Source organism: Plectrocnemia conspersa, unplaced genomic scaffold, assembly GCF_051122295.1.
Source record: "Plectrocnemia conspersa isolate PC_06_02 unplaced genomic scaffold, ASM5112229v1 ptg000004l, whole genome shotgun sequence".
Classification (NCBI taxonomy): domain Eukaryota; kingdom Metazoa; phylum Arthropoda; class Insecta; order Trichoptera; family Polycentropodidae; genus Plectrocnemia; species Plectrocnemia conspersa.
This window is the reverse complement of record NW_028277168.1, coordinates 20,842,678-20,862,552: the sequence shown is the minus strand read 5'-3', so window position 1 is coordinate 20,862,552 and position 19,875 is coordinate 20,842,678. Positions and strand designations below refer to the sequence as shown.

General features: G+C 36.8%; 1 protein-coding gene and 1 long non-coding RNA gene across 6 annotated transcripts in view; one reads left to right on the top strand and one right to left on the bottom strand.

Moving 5' to 3' along the window:
• The first annotated feature begins 4,339 nt into the window (after positions 1–4,339).
• Positions 4,340–19,875, top strand: part of LOC148236254 (CD109 antigen-like) — a 71,566-nt gene continuing 56,030 nt past the window's right edge. For all 5 annotated transcript variants that reach the window (XM_088183826.1, XM_088183823.1, XM_088183822.1 and 2 more), the window contains exons 1-2: positions 4,340–4,585; positions 4,663–4,703. The gene's annotated coding sequence lies outside the window, so the exon portion shown is untranslated. The remainder of the gene's footprint in view (positions 4,586–4,662; positions 4,704–19,875) is intronic.
• LOC148236260 (uncharacterized) lies at positions 5,010–17,476 on the bottom strand. The gene is made up of 2 exons (XR_015809243.1): positions 15,981–17,476; positions 5,010–9,264 (listed from the first exon to the last, which is right to left on the bottom strand). It is a non-coding gene; the product is annotated as an uncharacterized LOC148236260 (long non-coding RNA).

The following is a 19,875-nucleotide window of genomic DNA, read 5'->3' as shown; positions in this document are numbered from 1 at the left end:
TATTCAACCAGAAAATTTGCGTTCAAAGACTGTGCCTACGATGATGTCTCCAACATGGAGGTCGAAACTTCGGTAATAAATATAATGAGAAGGATGCGAGAATTTCGAAGAAAAATAAATTATTATTTTTAGCATTTTGTTATTAATAGTTATGATTTGTAATGATTTAGTTTACCGTTTTGGCGAATTTCATCATTTATAGTTTTTCATTTCGATTTTGACTTCGCCACGTGAAAAGTCACATGCGGAAACTCGATAATCGAATGATGCAGCACCCCTCATCTCTAAAACAAGGCTACCGTGCATACCTGCATATTAGGGTGTCCAAAGTCTATGATACAGGGTGGGTCAAATTTTGATAAATAACACTATTGTGTAAAATATTCACTATAATTATTATAAATAAAACAATAAGATTGTAAGAATGCAAAAATATATTCACCTAAGAGCTATTCTCTAATTAGAAACATAAACAAGAGATAGAATAGTACACACCCATAACGCAATAAATATTGGAATAAAACTACCAAATAATATACAGATTAATTAGTTGCAAGATGTATAAGCTTGTGATATTTTATTGCCTTAGTCAGTCGATGTGCGAGATTAACAAAAATATTTTTATCATTATGACTACGTATGACTCAAACATCTGACCTCATCCAGTGAGATAACACCTGTTGAGTCTGCATGTAATGAGGGTCATCCACGGATTACATTTTCATAACAATCATATAAGAAAAGTTATGATAGCTAAGATATTTCATGAAGTTTATTCAAAAATCATAATGATAGTATTCAAATCATAAAGATTTACATTGTAAAAAGTTGATTCCTGAATAAATCCCTAAATTTTTATAAGATAAAAAAGAATCTGTCAGGACCACATATAAGTGTTGCATCAAAAATAGTTATTTATAACCAGTTAAAATATATATTTATACCTCAAATTTAATAAGAATCAGAAACAAAAATCAAAACTAGATAGCAAATTTATTTAATATGTATTTTATTAGGCTATACCCCAACAAAAACCCTAAATAGTATATTCACTGAGTAGGTACTGAGATCATTATTATCACACGTTTATCAAATTATATTTTTACTATAAATATGAAGTGATAAAGTAAATAAATATAATTGGTTGCTATAACTACCGTCGTATTATTTCTAGAGCATCCGCCTCACTGTTTCCTGGCTTCCGCTTAGCTTTTAACAATTACGTGAACAAATCTAAAATGAAAACAAAACACAAAAAAACTTAACTAAGAACATAAATGGTAACGATATATATAATATTATTAGTAGTATTAAATATCATAGTTGGTTTCACCAAACATGCAAGCACAAATGTAAATTATTCTATTATGTATTAATTAAAACTTGAACTAAAATATATATTTTTTTTTTTTCCACTATCTTAAGTAAATCGTTTTTATTTTATATAGAATTTCTATCATGATAATATTTTTAATGTTTAAAATATCACTCAAACTTATTACTAATTTATAAGTCTATATTTAATCATTTATAAGTATTATTATTAAAATTAATTCAAAATCATCTTATTTCTATTGAATTTAATTATTTATAATATACGCACTCTTTAAATTACGCAAATTATGGTCCATTAAAAAATAGACCACGTGAATTCTGTAACGGTTTTTGAAACGAGCCGCCGAGAGGATGCACTTCAGATGTGGTGATTATAAATTTATGCAATTATCGCTAAAAGCGTGTAGGGATCCGTTAAATAGCGCCATTTAATCATCGGCGCTTTATAAATGAACTCTCTAAAGTAATCAGCATATTTAAAACACAATGGTTTGAAGACTTTCCAATACCATAAACATGAATTTTTGAGGTCAAATCTTTTATAACTTTGTTATTACTCTTTGCACTCGGCAAAGTAGTCAAATAGTTTATTTCCTTAACAGAAAAAGAACGTGGTCACCACATTTGATTCGTTATTAGATGACCACTTTAAAGAAATTATAAAGACGGGGTTTGCCCTAAGCAGTCCAAAGTTTACAAACACTTCGACATACACTGATTAATTAAAAACTTTTTGATTGTCTGTAACTAGTTGTACTATAAAATATTCAAGTATTGTTACAGATTTGGATCGTATCCATATTTGCGTTGGAATACAATGCATTGTAATTTCTAAGTAACGTGTATTTAATGTTGCTGGGGGGTGGCGTCGACAATCCGTCGATCCTCAAAGCTTTTCATCTGAGGACTGTAAAGTGCCTTAGAGATTCGTCGATAGTAAATAGGAACTGTATCAAGTTATATGGGATGATGCACATCATTTGTAATGGGGATATGTGTATTATAGTGTATGTAAAATGTTTAAAGCAATTTATAAATTTTATCATGATTAGAGATTCCAACCTAAATATTATTCGGTCTTTATCTACTATTTTCTACTCAGATGTTTGCACTAATATTCAAATAGTATTCATACATATTTGTGATAAAATATTTTGTGCGTAACATAGTTCATAAGTTTATTTTTTTAAGGGTAGCTTCGAAAATACTCGGATGTGGTAAAAAGACAACTCTTGCTTTTACAAGTAATTAAAAAAAAAACATTTCGTTCAAATAGATAATTGAATTTTTTTTTAGATATTTTGAAATTTTCAAAAAAGAACAAAAACGTATCAACTTCTAAAGCACTTCTACGATTAGCGATGTTTTTCAACCTCAGGAACAATCAAGACAGAATTAGGAACCAATTTATAATACAAAACGTTCAATTAATTGTTATTTTTAATTACAATTAATGTGCAGCTTGTGATTAATTTGTTCGTTTAACAATAAATATAAATATACATCCATATGTAGTCCGTAACGTCTCAGACTAGTAACTCTGAGGTTGCGGGTTCAAACGCCGGCAGCGACATCTGAATTTTTATTTATAAAAAATGCGCTATTATAAAAAAACCGGCCCCAAGTGCAATGACATCTATTGCTTATAAATTATATTATATATAATAATTTATAATTATTAATATAGATTTCACCGATTGACTTACTCAGTATGTACAGTTTTACTCCGTTGTAACGCATTGGGCTTGTGCCTTATAGGTTACAACAAAAGATTTAATCAATATTAAAATAAAATATTGTGATTTATTTTATTTATTTAAATTTTTTTTCATATTTAACCTAACCTAACAAGTTATAAAATAAATATACCAGACATATCCCATGTGTATTTCAATAACTGATAGACCAGTGGTATAAGTCGGTTTATAATACCTTGATGCTTTTTTATTTTTTTATTGTTAATCTGACCATCATAACTTGACAGGTTTTCCCAATGCGTCATGATGGCGTCATTATACAAAAATAAATATAACGCTAAATATTTAAAAATAATAAAAAAAAAACAATTATAGCACACACCTAAATATCACAATCAGAATTACATTGTTCCAACTCCTCACAGCTATTGCCGTAAGCATATTTTTGTTTAGAAAGTTTGCTTGCAAGTGCTGACGTACTGGCCGCAACAGTTAAGAATATAGGGACGCGATCGCGACTCTAGTGCACCTTAAAGCACGCAGCGGAAAGTCGCAAATATAAACCCTATTTTTTTCTAATTATGAATAAAATTATTGTTATTTTTATACTAAAAATATATTCCTTATAATTAAAATTTAAAGTACAAATCTCATATAAACCCTAGTGTTTTTAAATTTCTATTACGCTTGGAAGATTGTAGTTGATTATTTATATTTATTTATAATTTCGATCGTTCATCACAGATTAGATTTTTCTAATCTCGCGTACGAATATCACGATGAATAATTAAAATAAAATCTAGTTAGCTCGGTCAATAGCTCACTACTCACATGGTAGTTGGTGTGTTTATCCCGTTGTAACGCATTGGGCTAACGCTTGTTATATCCCAGCGGAAGATTTACAATAAATTATAAATAAAGTGACACACCATACGGACTCCGAAAAGCACATAATTATTATTTGTTTATGCTTTTGTTTAACTATTCATTTATTATAGTAACGGATGAATTTAAGTAAAGACAATTTAATCTTCAAATTTTCAAGACTCGTGATAAATTATCTGCGATGATTTTTCCGTACACCATTTTAAAAATATTTTATTAAGACCAGTCTGCATTTCTATGTTTTATTATACATCCTTTTTGCTCCGGAATCGGGTCGAGGCCATATTATTTTCATATTTTTAAATTTTAATTATTATAGCTTTTGTTAATTAATATTAAATTATGACAGCCCTGATGTATGTATGTGTACATTCGGACGGGCATTCGAGGTGGCACACCTGCTATAACACGTCTCGTTCGGTGATTGGTCCATACTTGCCAAGGGCTCAACATCACTGCACCGCACCTCCCGTGCAGCTCACCAGGGCAGCCAGGGCTCACTCATAAACTGCCCTCGATCGGTTAAACACGTCCGCTTCGAGCGCACTCGTGAGCTAATCATATCGCTTCGATAATTATTCACATTCACAAATCATAATTTGCGGAGAAGAAGAAGATCAAATTGCTGATAGAAAAGACGTCCCGCTGAATCGGCTTCGTAATAAATTGTACGTATAAATCTCTATCGTCTTAAATAAAATACATATTTCTTTTAATGTGTTAACATATATTTTTATATCATTAGGTATTACACATAACCACCTAGCGACAGGCAGCTTCAGCGAGGTAAGAAATAAAATACTACTTTGATGTTTCTTTAAATGTTGCATGTAATATTATGTGGCGTATGAATATGCGAGACGCGCGGGCTTCCCCGCTTTGGGGGTAACGTTTTTATTTATGAAAAATTGTTTGGTATCTTCTTTAAAGGTAGTAGTTAAAAAGTTACAGTGAAAAACAAATTCTTGGGGTACTTTTTGGCCCCCTTTTCGCCCAGGAAGGGTTAATAACATCACCAATCGCTTCAATTATGTCATTCTGTACGGATGGGGAAGTACTGTTAGGAATGACAATATTAATATAGGCGAGAGGTAGGTTGTAAATGTGTTTATTTTGAGTTTGAAATGATACAAAATTCGCTCGTGGACTAGTTTACGAAGAGTAGACGCGCGGACGGTCTAGACTCCGGACTCCTCCTGGACGTGGACAGGTTCTTGAAGAGGGAGAGGTCTTCCCATTCAGAAGTTCTTGATGGGACGAAGGAGAATCCTCCCTATCAGAAGTTCTTGATGTGACGAAGGAGATTCCTCCCTAGTTGGATTCCCAACGAGAAGTGAAGTGTAGAGGGAGAGTTCCTCCCGGCTTGGATTCCCAAGAAAGAGTGAGTTGGTCATTGGTCATTGGTCATGTCGTTTCTGGTGTCCCAAGATCTCATGATCTTTTTACACCTTTGTCTTGTCTGAAAATTAATGGCTTGAGATTTTATGAGGCTATTGTTGTATGGGGTTTGGTTTGGAGGTAAGTTGGGGCAGCATGGCTGGTATTTGTCGGTTAAGGATGAACATAGGGCGTTTGTGCTTGTGAGGGATGGTATTTGGGTCGTAGTCTGTTAAGTATCTGATTGAGTCGTTGTCAATTTTTGGGATGTTGTCGTAAAACTGTTGAGCAAGTTTATGTATGTGATCGAATATGTAGGGGGTGTCAGTGTCGTCATGTATTTGGTTGTTGCGCATGAACCACGGTGCGTTGACGCAATTGCGAAGAATTTTGTTTTGACATACTTGTATTGTTTTTAAGTTGGCGAGAGAGGCCGTTCCCCATATGGGGGAGGCGTATGTTATAGTGGGTCTGATGATCGCTTTATAGAGAAGAAGTTTATTTTTAAGACTTAGGGTGCTTCTTCTACCAATGAGGGGGTAAAGTGCTGAGTGGGCGGCTCGTGCTTTAAGTACTACGTTCTTGATGTGTGTTTTCCAGGTTAGTTTTTTGTCTAGAGTTAGGCCCAAGTATTTTACATGTGTAGTCCAAGGGATTGGGGTGTTTTTGAATTTTAGCTGGGGTGTGGGGGGCGGATTTTTCTTAGTGAAAATTAACCCTTGGCTTTTTACTGGGTTGATTTTAATACGCCACTTGGCGTACCATTTTTCTAGTATGTCAATTTCTATTTGGATGCGCGAAAGAGCTAACGGTATGGATTTGGACGAGCTTAGGAGCGCAGTGTCGTCCGCATAGAGTGCTAGTATGGAATGATGGTTAGCTGGTTTAGGTATGTCTGATGTAAAAATGTTGAACAGTAGTGGTGAAATTATGGAGCCCTGGGGTACTCCGGCTTTGATATTTCTGGGTGATGAGAGACAGCCCTCAAAGCGTACGTGAAATGTGCGGGATTTTAGAAAAGAAGCGATTAGTTGGATTATGCACGTTGGGAAGTTTAATGTATGTAATTTAAATAATAAGCCTTCGTGCCAGACTCTGTCGAAAGCTTGGGCAATGTCGAAGAAGACGGCTACTGTTGATTCTTTATGAGCGAATTTGTTGGAGATTGTGTCGGTGACGCGTAGTAGTTGATGTAACGTGTTGTGTTTGTTTCTAAATCCGTGCTGTTCATCCGGGAGGATGTTCAGCTCGTTAGTCAGATTTGTGAGTCTTTTGTGGATGACTTTTTCAAACAGTTTATTGACTGCTGTGAGGAGGCTAATTGGTCTATAGTTTTGAGGAAATATGGGGTCTTTGTTTGGTTTTGGGATTACTACAACTATTGCAGACTTCCAGGCAGGGGGATAGTATCTATTTCGCAGAGCAGCATTGAAAATGTTATTAATGGTTACTATAGTTTTTTTCGGTGAGTAAGTTAGTGCCTTATTTGGGACGTTATCGAGACCGGGGGCTTTTCGCGGGTGGAGAGAGTGAATGAAATTTCTGATTTCGTCCGGGGAAGTTAGTTTTATTTTGTCTATTGGGGTGGAAGATATAATTGCTCTAACGGTGGAATTGGCCGTTTCTATGAACGAATGGGTTTCACCATCTGGAGTGTTTGGGGTGAATTGTTCTTCTAGGGAGTCAGCGAAGCATTCCGTTTTCTCCGCTGATGTGAAGACTAGTCCGTTGTTGGACGAATGTAGTGGCGGAGTATAGTGGAACGGTTTTTTGAGAGTTTTTGCGAGTTTCCATAATGAATTATTTTGGGTTGATAGTGTATTTAGTTTCGATTCCCACGTTTTGTCATGGAACTCTCGAAGCGCCCGCCTGGCGATGGCCTGGTATTTTGACATATTGATTTTGTCGGCTGGGTCGCCGTAGCGTTGCCAGCGTCTGCGGTGATGGTTTTTGGTTCTGATGGCTGAGAGCGTTTCCGGATCCAGCTGAGGGCGTGTTACCGGGTTAGTTATTGGAGTCGAGGCGAAATCTAGGGCTGCTGTGTAGCTCTCGGTTAGGGATTCTATGGCTGAGTCTATTTGGGTGTTATTTCTCAAGAAGTGTGGAATGACTGTGTTATTTTCCAGATAATATTTAAATTTGAGCCAGTTGATGTACTTGGATTCTGAGGGGGAGCTAGGTTGTGAAGATGTGAAGTTTACGAATGGGTTCGAGAGTTCGACCAAGACAGGGTTGTGGTCGGAAGACAATTCGTTTATTGAATGGAGGTCTATTGACCACGGGAAGTTGCTGTGGACTAAGAGGTCTATAGTAGAAGGACGGCGGGCTACTTTACTGTAGCAGGTGGGTTCAGGCGGGCCTATTATGTTGACGTTGGCGTTGATGGCATAGTTGAAAAGGGCAGCGCCTTTTTGGGAAGTTTTTGGGCAGTTCCAGTGAGGGTGTTTTGCGTTGTAATCGCCGGCAACGATCGTTGGGTCATTGTCGCAAAATAATTTGTTTAGATCGTTTGGATCTATTGACGAGTTTGGTGGGCTATAAAGAGAAACTACTTTGAAGTTGCCAGAATGTGCAGTGGGAATTTGTATTATTGTTGCTTCTGTATGGTGGAGATCGGGGGTGGGGATTCTAATATGGGCGATTGATTTTTTAATGAAGATAGCGGTGCCGCCTCCCCTGCCATGGAGCCTGTCATCCTTGTAGAGGATGTAGTTGGGGATTTTCGGGGAGTTGGAGTTTCGTAAATGGGTTTCGTTCACGAGGATTAAGTCCGTATTGTATGTTTGTGCAAAATGTCTGAGTTCAAGTATTTTGTGGTTTAGTCCGTTTGCGTTCCAGTATGTCAGTGTCAGTGAATTTCCCGCCTTAGTTACGCCCATTCAGAAGGTTGGGGTTAGCGGAGAGGGTTTGAAGAACCGCTGCCGTTATTTGAGCAATTAGCTCCGGATTGAATTGGGTTTGTGCTGGCGGGGGCTTAGCAATTTGGCTGAATTGTATTTGTGGTGAGACCTGACGGGCTGGTGGTGAATTTGGTTTGGTGAACTGGGTTTTTTGTTCGTAGTGGGCTTTGTTTACTGGCCATTTGGGGCAGCCTCTGTAACTGGCTGGGTGTGCGCCACCGCAATTTATGCATTGTGGGGCCGATTTGGCGTCTTTGACGCAATTGAATGTCGGATGTGGTCCGGCGCACTTGACGCAGGCGTATGTCATCGCGCAGTTTAGTGCGGAGTGGCCGAAACTTTGGCAGCGGTGGCATTGGGTAGCTTTGGCTGAGCTGTTTAAGCTTTCCACCGTTATTTTTAGGTGGAGGAGCGAAGTGATCTGGAAAAGTGCCTTTTGTTGATCACTCTTGGAAATTTTAACTAAGACCAACGGAAGTGGTTTTTTCGTTGCTCTGGATGTCATCCGAATGACCTCGGAGACTGCGAAGCCCTGTTCTGTTAGGGCCTCCTTGACTTCCTCGGCGGTGACTGAGGCGGGGATTCCGCGGAGGACAACTTTTAGAGGTTTGTCCTCCGGAAGCGTGTACGTGTAGTACGCAATTTCGTTATTTTTGAGGGCTGTGGTGGCTTTGCGAAAATCGTCTGATGATTTAAGCAGAAAGTTTGTTCCCTTGTTGGAGATTTTTGACTCGAACGGTAGCGAGATGACTTTTTTAATTATATCTACAACCCTTTTGTATGGGGTTGGCTCGGCGATAATTATTGGCGGGATCGTCTGTGTTGTATTGGTGACTGTTTGTGTGTATCGTGTTGGCGTGATACTTAGCGCTTTTTTTTCCTGGGTTGCTGCTGTGGCTGCGTTGGAGTCGATTGGCTTGGACGGGCGGTTTGTGTGTTTTGTGGGGTCGGCGGGGCGGCAGAGGTCTTTCGTTGGGCAGGTTGGCAGGTTTTTTCGATAGCAGGGGCGGCGGTCTTCGGCTGGGATTCCTCCTCCATTCCGGACGAGGTGGATCCCTCTTCCTCGAGATCTGAAAAACGGTTCGAAGTAATTAGTTTTTTACGTTTTCTATGGCTGCCGTGTTTGGGCAGTTGCTGAAGCGTAGTGATGGTGGCGGTCAGTTGGTCTATTTTCTTCTGCTGCGACAGAATTGTTGACTGGAGGCGTTCTATAATTTGTTGAAAATCCTCCAAGGTCGACATCTGTGGCAGCGTTTTGGTGGCTGGCGTCATCATTGGTCTGTTCTGGGAGCAAGCGGGCGCGGGACGTCCACTCAGTTCGACGGACAGAGTCGAAATACTGTCAGTGAGTTGGTCCGGCCGTGACCCTCCTTATATAGCAGTCGAGGCACGTGCCGGACGCACTTGGTTGGTGGGGGAAAACCCTTCTGTGATTGGGTGTTGGTAGCTCGTCTCCGATAGGTCCGTTTCGCGCATGGATATGAATCGAAACGTGGCGCGTCGAAGTACGATTATAACACCTCCGAGCCCAAGACGAAACTAACTTCTGGAGCTTAGTTTCTCCGTTCACAGAAATTACAAAAATACGAAAGTACAATTCAAAGTACAAAAATATGAAAATTTAAACGTCGTTTTACAAATACGATCACAATTACGAACATAGAAAATTATAAAATTATAAAAGTGTAAAAGTGTAAAATACAATTTCGATAACAGGTATACGAAATTTTAACCGTAGAATTATAATTAATTTACAATATTACAGGTATAACAAAAATTATAAGTGCGATTTCAAATACAATGAAAATTCACAAGTATATGACATAGAAATTTTACAAAACATAATACAATTATTATGACGATTACAATTACTCGACATCGTGTCGGTAGGAATCTTAGAAAGATAAACAAATATAAAAATTTCAATTGTGATTACAATTATACATTTGATCGGTAGGATCTATAATGAATCTTACAATGAGAATACAATTATAATAAAAAATTACAATACGATTACAACGAAATATTATCGCTAAGATTGTAAACATGAAAAAATGTATTTATTAAACATAATAAAATACAAATACAAAAAATTTTAATCATTAAGATTAACAATACGAATGTCCTCAGACATCCACCAAAATTACGAATAATCGCTCAGGATTAGGAAAAGGAAAAGAAAAAGGATTTTCATTTTAACAGAACTGAAAATAAAGAAATAATTCAATTGTCATCAGAAAATATAAAATTTCACAATTAAATAAATAACATGAACATACGAATCACCTGGATCAACTGACGAATCACCACAGGACTTCTTCCTTGGCTACAAATAAAAATTCCTTCTTTACATCGAAAGACAAAAATCTCCGAATGAACAAGATAAGGGGAAAAATATCTTTTCAAACAATACTACACCAGGGACTCTAGACCCAAAATTCTCCGAATGAACAAGATAGGGGGAAAAATATCTTTTCAAACAATACTACACCAGGGACTCTAGACCCAAAAATTCTCCGAATGAACAAGATAGGGGGAAAAATATCTTTTCAAACATTACATCGAATCACCTCCGACTCTCAGGTCAGGGTTACACTTAACCTCCTTCCAGGTTACAATACTTGATCCAGCTATGACCGATGTCACAAATCAATTAAAAGCTCAATTAAATTAATTGAATACGAAGGGTTATCCATCATATGGATTATCATCGATGATGACATAAAAATGAAAGGAAATGGTTCAGGCCTCGTGCCGTGAACTTCATAATAAAAAAAAAAGGATTAATCTCTAAAATAAGAAAATGAGATTAAGAATAATTTTACTCAAGTTGGAGTAAAGAACATTATAAAGACGATGCTTATAAAGTAATGAAATATGAATACAAAAACATTTGATCGTGAGAATAACTAGGGTTCATCGTAAATAGGACAGGTACGAGAAAAGTTACCTTTTTAATCTAACCCTATTTATGTGGACTCGTCTTATTTTGTTTCCCACTTTTATGGAAATATTTACCTAACTGTTTATTGAGGTTACCTCATAAGGACCCGTGAAAGTTGGGTTAAACTTCCTTGCTGTGCCTATCTTTCCAGCACTATTAATCAAATAAACCAAATCTCCTGGTTTAAAGGTACGTAACTTTTTGGTTTTGTCGTACTTAGTACAAACCTTCTCTTTGTTATGGATGGTGTTTTGTCTAGCCACCTCTAAAGATTTAACTAATTTTAGTTTAAGATTCTCTACATAACTATCATACGTAGACGAAAAAGAAGGGGAAGTTATAGAAGTAGGTAGTGATGGGGGATGACCATACACTAACTCAAAAGGGGTGAATTTAGTAGCCGTGTAAGGAGTAGAATTATAACTGAACATCGAAAAAGGTAGCCACTCGTCCCAATCAGTCTGATCAGGTGCCAGAAAATGTTTTAAGTAATCCTTTATCGTACTATGGGTCCTCTCTAGGGCTCCATTAGTCTCGGGATGATAAGCGGTGGTTTGCACCCGCTTTATCTTGAAAAGCTTGGCTACTTCCTTGAAAAGGTTGGAAGTGAACTCCCTTCCTTGATCTGTTAAGATTGATTCGGGAATGCCGAAATTACAAATAAACTTAGTAGTTAACGTTTGGGCAATGGTTACTGCTTCGTGATCTGGGATAGGATATGCTTGTGTGAATTTCGTTAAGTCGTCCTGAAGGGTTAAAATGAACCGATTACCGGATTCTGAAATTGGAAGTGGACCTACGATATCCAACGCTATCCGTTCAAAGGGTTTTTCGCTTGTGGTGGTGATCACAATAGGTTGTTTCATTCGTTGTCGGTGAACTTTATTGGTTTGGCATGATGTACATCGATTAACATAATTTGATATATCTCTTCGCATACCTTTCCAACGATACTTCAAACAAACTTTATTAAACATGCGATTCTGACCTGCATGACCCTCGATTACAGAGTTATGGTACTCATATAAAATGGTAGGAATGATTCCTCGAAGCGGCTTGATTATCCGATTGTGACAAACCGTTACCTGAATACTTGAATTGCGAAAAATATAATGGAGAATAAGTTTGACCTTTTCCCATTTAAGTTGGTCTAAACCGCAACCAAGGCGCGGTAATGAAATAGATTTTATATTTAGTTTGTCTAACTCACTACGTAAGGTTTTCAAAGCATAAAATAAATCTGGATACGTGGGTTTATCCCAGAAATTTAATTTGGTTACAACATGAAAAATATAAAAAGAATTTAATGACGAATGTAAAGTTTCGTGTAAAGAATGAGGTTTACTAATTAACTCGTTATAATTAGGAATACTCTCTTTAATGGCTACGGCTAGTTCGGCTGACATTTCTAAATCTTCCGACACACAATGTGCAATGTGATCTTGTCGATCTAAAAGGTTTGAGTCTAACTCGCGAAAATTATATTTTAACCGTTTCCGGTTCATATAATGAAACTGAATAAAATCCTGATAGGATTCATCAGAATGTTTTAAGTCCGCAGACGTAAGAAAAATTGAAAAAGTATTTACAGATACTTCAGGAGGATAACGAGAGAGAGCGTCGGCATTAGCATTTAATTTGCCGGGTTTATACACAATCTCGTATTCGAATTCTTCCAGTTTCAAACGCCAACGAATTAGTCTGGAACTGGGATCTTTGTTATTAAACAACCAAGTTAATGGCTTATGATCTGTAACTATCTGAAATTTCCTCCCGTACAAATATGGTCGGAAATGTTTACAAGCCCACACAATGGCTAATAACTCCTTTTCAGTGACTGAATAGTTAGTCTCTGCAGGGTTTAAAGTTCGCGAAGCGAAATAAATAGGAAGATCGTTAGGGATCTTTCCTTGAGAAAGGACCGCTCCTATCGCGTGGTTGGAAGCGTCCGTGGTGACAATAAAAGGTTTTTCGAAATCAGGATAACTAAGGATTGGAGGAGTAGTTATACTAATTTTCAATTGGGAGAAAGCATTCTCTTCCTTGTCTCTCCATACGAATGGTACGTCTTTCTTTAATAAGGACGTTAAAGGGCGAGCAATTTTCGCAAAATCAGAAATGAATTTTCGATAGTACCCGACTAATCCTAGAAAGGATCGAACTTGTTGGATGTTCTTTAACATCGGAAAATTTTTGATAGAAACAATTTTATCAGGATCGGGTTTGATGCCGTCCTCTGTAATAATATGGCCTAAATAGCCCACCTCTCTTCGTAAAAAGGCACATTTATTTGGCTGAAGCTTTAAGTTGTGTTTCGACAATCGCTGGAAAATTTCACGAAGTTTCCTATCGTGAGTTTGTAAGGTGTCAGCGTAAACCACAATATCATCCAAATATACAAAACACTTAATACCTTGAATGCCGGCTAACACGTTATTCATTAACCGTTGGAAGCATGCAGGGGCATTCTTAAGTCCGAAACTCATACGAGTGAATTCAAAATGACCGTTTGGGGTTGAAAACGCTGTTTTGGCCGCGTCGGCCGAAGAAATGGGAATTTGATGGTACCCAGACGCGAGGTCTAAGGTGGTGAAATATTTACTATGACCTAACTGGTCTAGAATGTCAGCGATGTTGGGCAAAGGGTATGCATCGCCAACGGTGACGTTGTTCAACTTCCTGTAGTCTATGACTACGCGCCACTTTTTAGCGCCTGAACTGTCGCTACGTTTGGGAACTATCCAAACAGGTGAGGACCAAGGAGAAGTGCTCTCCCGAATTATATCTTAACCTAACATTGTTTGAATTTGGTTTTCGATCTCTTGCTTATGCACCTCTGGAAATCGATAAGATTTGGTAAAAATGGGTACTTGCGACGTAACGGGGATGTTATGGCAAACTGAGTTTGTATGCGTTAACTCCTCACCTTTTAAATGGAATAAATGATTATAAGAATGGCAAAGCTTAAGAATAGACTGTTGTTCTTCTTCATTAAGATGTGCTAAATCCAACTGACTATCGAGAATTACGTTTCGTTTCGAATCGTATAGTTGGGGTCGCGATAAAATTTCTTCACTGTCGACTTCATTAAAGGGTTCAAGGGTTACGGAAAGGGGAAAAACTCTTATGTGGGTTTCCGTAGTATTTAAAATAGTCGCTAGTGCTTTAGAATTTGTCACTTTTGTTAAGGCGCGAGACAAGAATACGCCGGGAAGTATGGGTTGATCGGGAATAATTCTGACTTGAATTTCGGGATTTAAAACGTTAAGTGAAACTAACGTTTCAGTACGAGGTTCTAATATTACAAAAGGTTCATGACCACGGTCTAAAAGGGGATACTTAAGTCCGTATAAATTCAGGACGTTATCTTTATAATCTAACTCTATACCGTGTTTTGTTAAGAAGTCATTACCAAGGATTCCATCTAATGGTAAATTAGAAACGGATTTAGAAATTACTTAAAAATGATGTTTTATCTCCGGCTTTCCGTGGAGTAAAAGTGTAAGAAAGGTAGAACCTAATGTTCTAGGGGGGGTAGAAGATTTAGTGATACCCATTATGGTCACCGTATCCTCTGGATCCAACTGAAAATCTTGGATCGATTCGGGGCTTACCAAGGAGACGCCCGCGCCCGTGTCGATTAAGAATCGTAAAGAACGTTTAGGGTTGTTTAAACATTGAATTATTATGAATGTTCCCGTGGGGGCGATTGAATGGATTCTGCCGATAGGTTTAAAGTTTTGTTCCTTCGCCTGGCAGTTGGTTCGGGAACTCTGAAGTTTAAATGGTTAACTCTCGCATTGCGTTTTAGCTGGCTTTCGCTACGGAGTTTACAATTTTCAAGTAAATGACCTTCATCTTTGCAATAATTACAAAAGGTGTTTTTACTATAAGGGTTCCTAACGAAATTAGAATTATTAGGATTAGGATTAAACCGTTGGTTAGAATTTTTAGTAAACGAATTATGATTAGAATTTTTATGAAAAGAATTATTATAAGAATGTTGATTGGAATCAAAATTCTTATTAAAAGTGTTAGAATTAGGGCGTTGATTTGCATTATTATAATTATTATTGAAAGATTTAGAAGTAGGGCGTTGATTTGTATCACGCGGTGAATAATTATTTGAAAAGGGTTTATGAAAATTCGAATTAGGGTTTACATTGTTATAATGTGGTTTTCTCTCAGGTGTCTGATATCTCTCAGGCCACCTCTCTGCCTCGTCCAAAAGATTGAAAATGTCTTCTAACGACATTGGTTTACCATTAAATATTCTTCTCCCTATCTAACGACATTGGTTTACCATTAAATATTCTTCTCCCTATCATCCGGGATAGCATCCTTCGCTTTATTTAAAAGGGTTTGAACGCGGATCGCGAAGTCGCGAGCATTTTCTCTAGAATTTTGGCTTACGCCATGAAGTTTGTTACGGAGTTCAACGGGATTAACCTTCCGCTGGTACGTCGAAATTAAAAATGTTTTAATCTCCTCATACGTCGTAAATTTTGAGATTTAAAGTTTTGCATCTCCCGTGATGGCTAACTTAATGTGACGTATGAGTCGAGGTAATAAATCTGGCGGGCAACTTGAAATTGCCTCGTCACAGTAAAAGGTGAAATCGTTCAGATCTCCAGTTTTGGGATTGAACGTGCATGGAATGAAACGGATAACTTCCTCAATCGACATTGTAAAGGATGCGATTGAAGGTACAGATTCCTTCGAAATTAAAGGTGAAGGGTTGGGGTTATTAGAAATAAAAGGGGCAGGAATTGAAATATCGAAAAATAAAGGTGATGGGTTTGAGCGTGTATGTGCAACTCTGACAGACATAAAAGGACTCACAGTTTGTTTGGAAGATCAAATTGCTCGAAAAGCGGCGATCTCTCAGCTCACGCAGTTATACTGGTGAGGCTCCAGACTCAAGACTAGGCAGCTCGTACGTGGGTGTTCGTGTGGCTGGACGTCGAAAGCTCTGTTTTAAGGTCGTTGACCTCCTTCCTTCCTGGATCTCCTGAATTCGTTGTCTTCGAAAAGTCAAAACAATCAATTAACTAACTAACTCTCGCCGTGTAGATTCGTGATCAACGTGCTTGCGGCGGGCCGCTTGACGTATCCGACAGAATGCTACCGACTGCGCCAAAAATTATCATGTTAGGAATGACAATATTAATATAGGCGAGAGGTAGGTTGTAAATGTGTTTATTTTGAGTTTGAAATGATACAAAATTCGCTCGTGGACTGGTTGACGAAGAGTAGACGCGCGGACGGTCTAGACTCCGGACTCCTCCTGGACGTGGACAGGTTCTTGAAGAGGGAGAGGTCTTCCCATTCAGAAGTTCTTGATGGGACGAAGGAGAATCCTCCCTATCAGAAGTTCTTGATGTGACGAAGGAGATTCCTCCCTAGTTGGATTCCCAACGAGAAGTGAAGTGTAGAGGGAGAGTTCCTCCCGGCTTGGATTCCCAAGAAAGAGTGAGTTGGGCCGGCCGTGACCCTCCTTATATAGTAGTCGAGGCACGTGCCGGACGCACTTGGTTGGTGGGGGAAAGCCCTTCTGTGATTGGGTGTGGGTAGCTCGTCTCCGATAGGTCCGTTTCGCGCATGGATATGAATCGAAACGTGGCGCTTCGAAGTACGATTATAACAGTACCACGAAACACCGTTGCAGTATTTAAATGAGTATCCAAAATAGAATCGTATTCTCGAAGTGCATTTAAAAATTCAAGGTAATTTCCTTTGTTTAGTGAATTACAGGACTCATCGTTTTCCTGGATATACTACTGCGTCAATCATTCGTTTTAATATTTCTCTATTTTTATTAACTTGTTCATTATGTTGACTTATATTAGCTTTACGTTGAGCGTCAATCATTACTTCAATTCGTTGTTTTCCAAACATTTTGAGAGAAAAAAATGATTAAACGCGTGACTGCGCTCTTTTGTGTTTTTTCAGTGCCGTTATCAGATGACTAAGCAAATCCACTTTTATTCCACACGCTTCTTTCTTTGGAAAACAATAAACATGGCCAACAGAACAATCTAGATCGAAGTTCGCAGCCTGTTAACCACTCAGTTCGTTCATATGACGAAAATGAAAAATGTCTTGTATATTCACATTTATTGTCTTTATGCTTCATAAATAAATTGGGAAGAGGTGGACGTGGTTTGCCAATTTTGATGATCTTCAATTTAATTTCATAACTTCTTTTTGAAAATGGATTATTCAAAATATCTTCAACGCCGCATTCAAGGTCGGCGCGCCACATGATTAATACATTGCGTGTCGGTCGCGCGGAAACTTTTAGAGCGACTGACAAATACCAATGCATACTATACACTGCATATTAAAATTTTATAATTTTGCATACTACTGTATGCAAAATGATGTCGCTTTATGCCCTAAATTTTCTAAATTTCTAAATTTATATTTTAGATGGTTTTGCGGGTGTGCGCCGCACACCTAGCACACCCTGAATATACGCCCCTGCTCTACACCCGATTTTTCGACAAATCATTTTTTTCCGTCACTCCAGATAAATAATTACATATTATTATAATTGGATGTACTTCATAATAATATAACGGAGGAATACATAAATTCTGAACCGCATATCTATTATTTTTCATATAGATATTCACATTTTTAGTGTCGAATACCAGTAAATACATATCACAGTAAGGGAAAGGTTAACTCTGCTTTTATTTATTTTATTAATTTATTTAGGAAGTGGGAACGCTCGTTACCGAGTATTCCCACTGCGACGGCGCCGACACGATTTTATTGCTTTTGACGTGTATTTTTGCCTTCTGAGAAGTGATAATTTTTTTGCACTCTCCTATTGACTAAAATTCGGTTTGAATATATTTTGATCAGCCCTCTTATATTAGAAGTCCATAGTAATATCGGTAAGGATAGCTATCATATTTTTAAAACATAGTGTAATATATAAATGCAGACAAATTATGGAGCAATATGAGCTTATTTTTACCTGAGAGATGATTTGGCTTAGTTTGTAGTTTGGACTAGATCTAATAATAACTTTCATTAGGCTAGGTTTGGGTTTGAACAGCAAATGGACGTTTCGCAACTGTCAAATTAAGCTTATAGACATCTTAGAGCAGAATATTAGCGCCTTAAATTATATTTTCGCTAGTAGAAATATATATTTACTGGTGAAAATATATTTGAATTTTCCTAGTAAAATATGACTTTGAAAAATTACACATTCACTGTAACATTTATACATTGGATGTATGTAAATAATAATAAGTATGTAAATATAAGTATATATATATATATATATATATATATTACTACATATAGCAAAGTTGAAATCATATATATATCTTATATATATATATATATTTATATCTTATATATAATTGTTCTAAGCCGTCGCTTCCGGACGCGCATAACTTTAAACGAGACATTCTCCGTTCAATTCTATACTCTATAAATCGTAACGCTTTGTATGAACGGTGTGTAACAATACACGTAAACAAAGGAAATATATTTAATTATAATAATAAATAATAATAAAAATTAAAATTGAATTTGTTCCGATTGATTTTCGAGCCAGCCGCCGGTAATGCGTTCTGTTGTTTCGACCAATCAAAAATAAGCATTCAAATATTCAAATAGCGTCGACCAATGAAAAATAAGCATTCAAATTCAAATAGACAGTACCGTGACAACACTTTTAAATAATTATTATTTAATAATAAAATTTTGCTACGCGACAATAATTTTCATTAATTCGTCATTTGACTGAATAAAAATGAAATATATACATAATGTGTTGAGGATTAGAAGAATACATTGATTAAACTAGATAAACAATCATAAAATAATCTTCGTAATGAAATTTTCAAATTTTGAATTCCCGGCGACGGGCTCCGAGGCCTAAAAGTGAGTTTTTGCTTTTATAAATAATCGGATTGCAAATTAACTAGGTGTGTTATAACTATGAAAATTAAATATATACATAATGTGTTGAGGATAAGAAGAATACATTGATTAAATTAGATAAACGATCATAAAACAATCTTTGTAATGAAATCTTCAAATTTTGAAATCCCGTCGCCGGGCTCCGAGGCCGAAAAGTGAGTTTTACTTTTATATTACATAAACATTATCATTGCTTTCCGATTTAATACACATATACGTTAGATTTTAAGAATTTTAAATTAACCAGTTATGTTTTAAACATGAACGTGTAATATATCCTTAGTATGTGAGGATTGAAAGTTAATGTCGATCAAATCGGCGCTGTCGGACAGCTTATAAATGTGTAGTTTCTTGGATGTTATCTAATAAACGACATTTTACAATGATTATAAATATGTGATTGCATACCTGGAATAATCGATAGCCAAAATATCTAAGAGTGGGTTATTTTTAATTCCGATGTGGCAAAATAGATACAATTTTTGTTCTGTGCCATCATTCCTCTTTCTGAATAGCCAAATTTAAGATATTCAGTTACATCAAACTTATGTAGTATGTTTTTTATAAAAAGATAATACTTGCTGACAGTGACTTCAACATGAGAAGATTAACTCTTTGTTTATATATACCAATTCTACGTTGTAGCCATATAGGTCATCAAATTGTTCCATCATTGCTTCTGAAAAATAATTAAAAAACAATAAGACTCCTATCAAGAGTAAACATTGAACACATTATTACTACTAATATAATCCATAAATTAAATTCAAACGACAACCAAAGAACACAA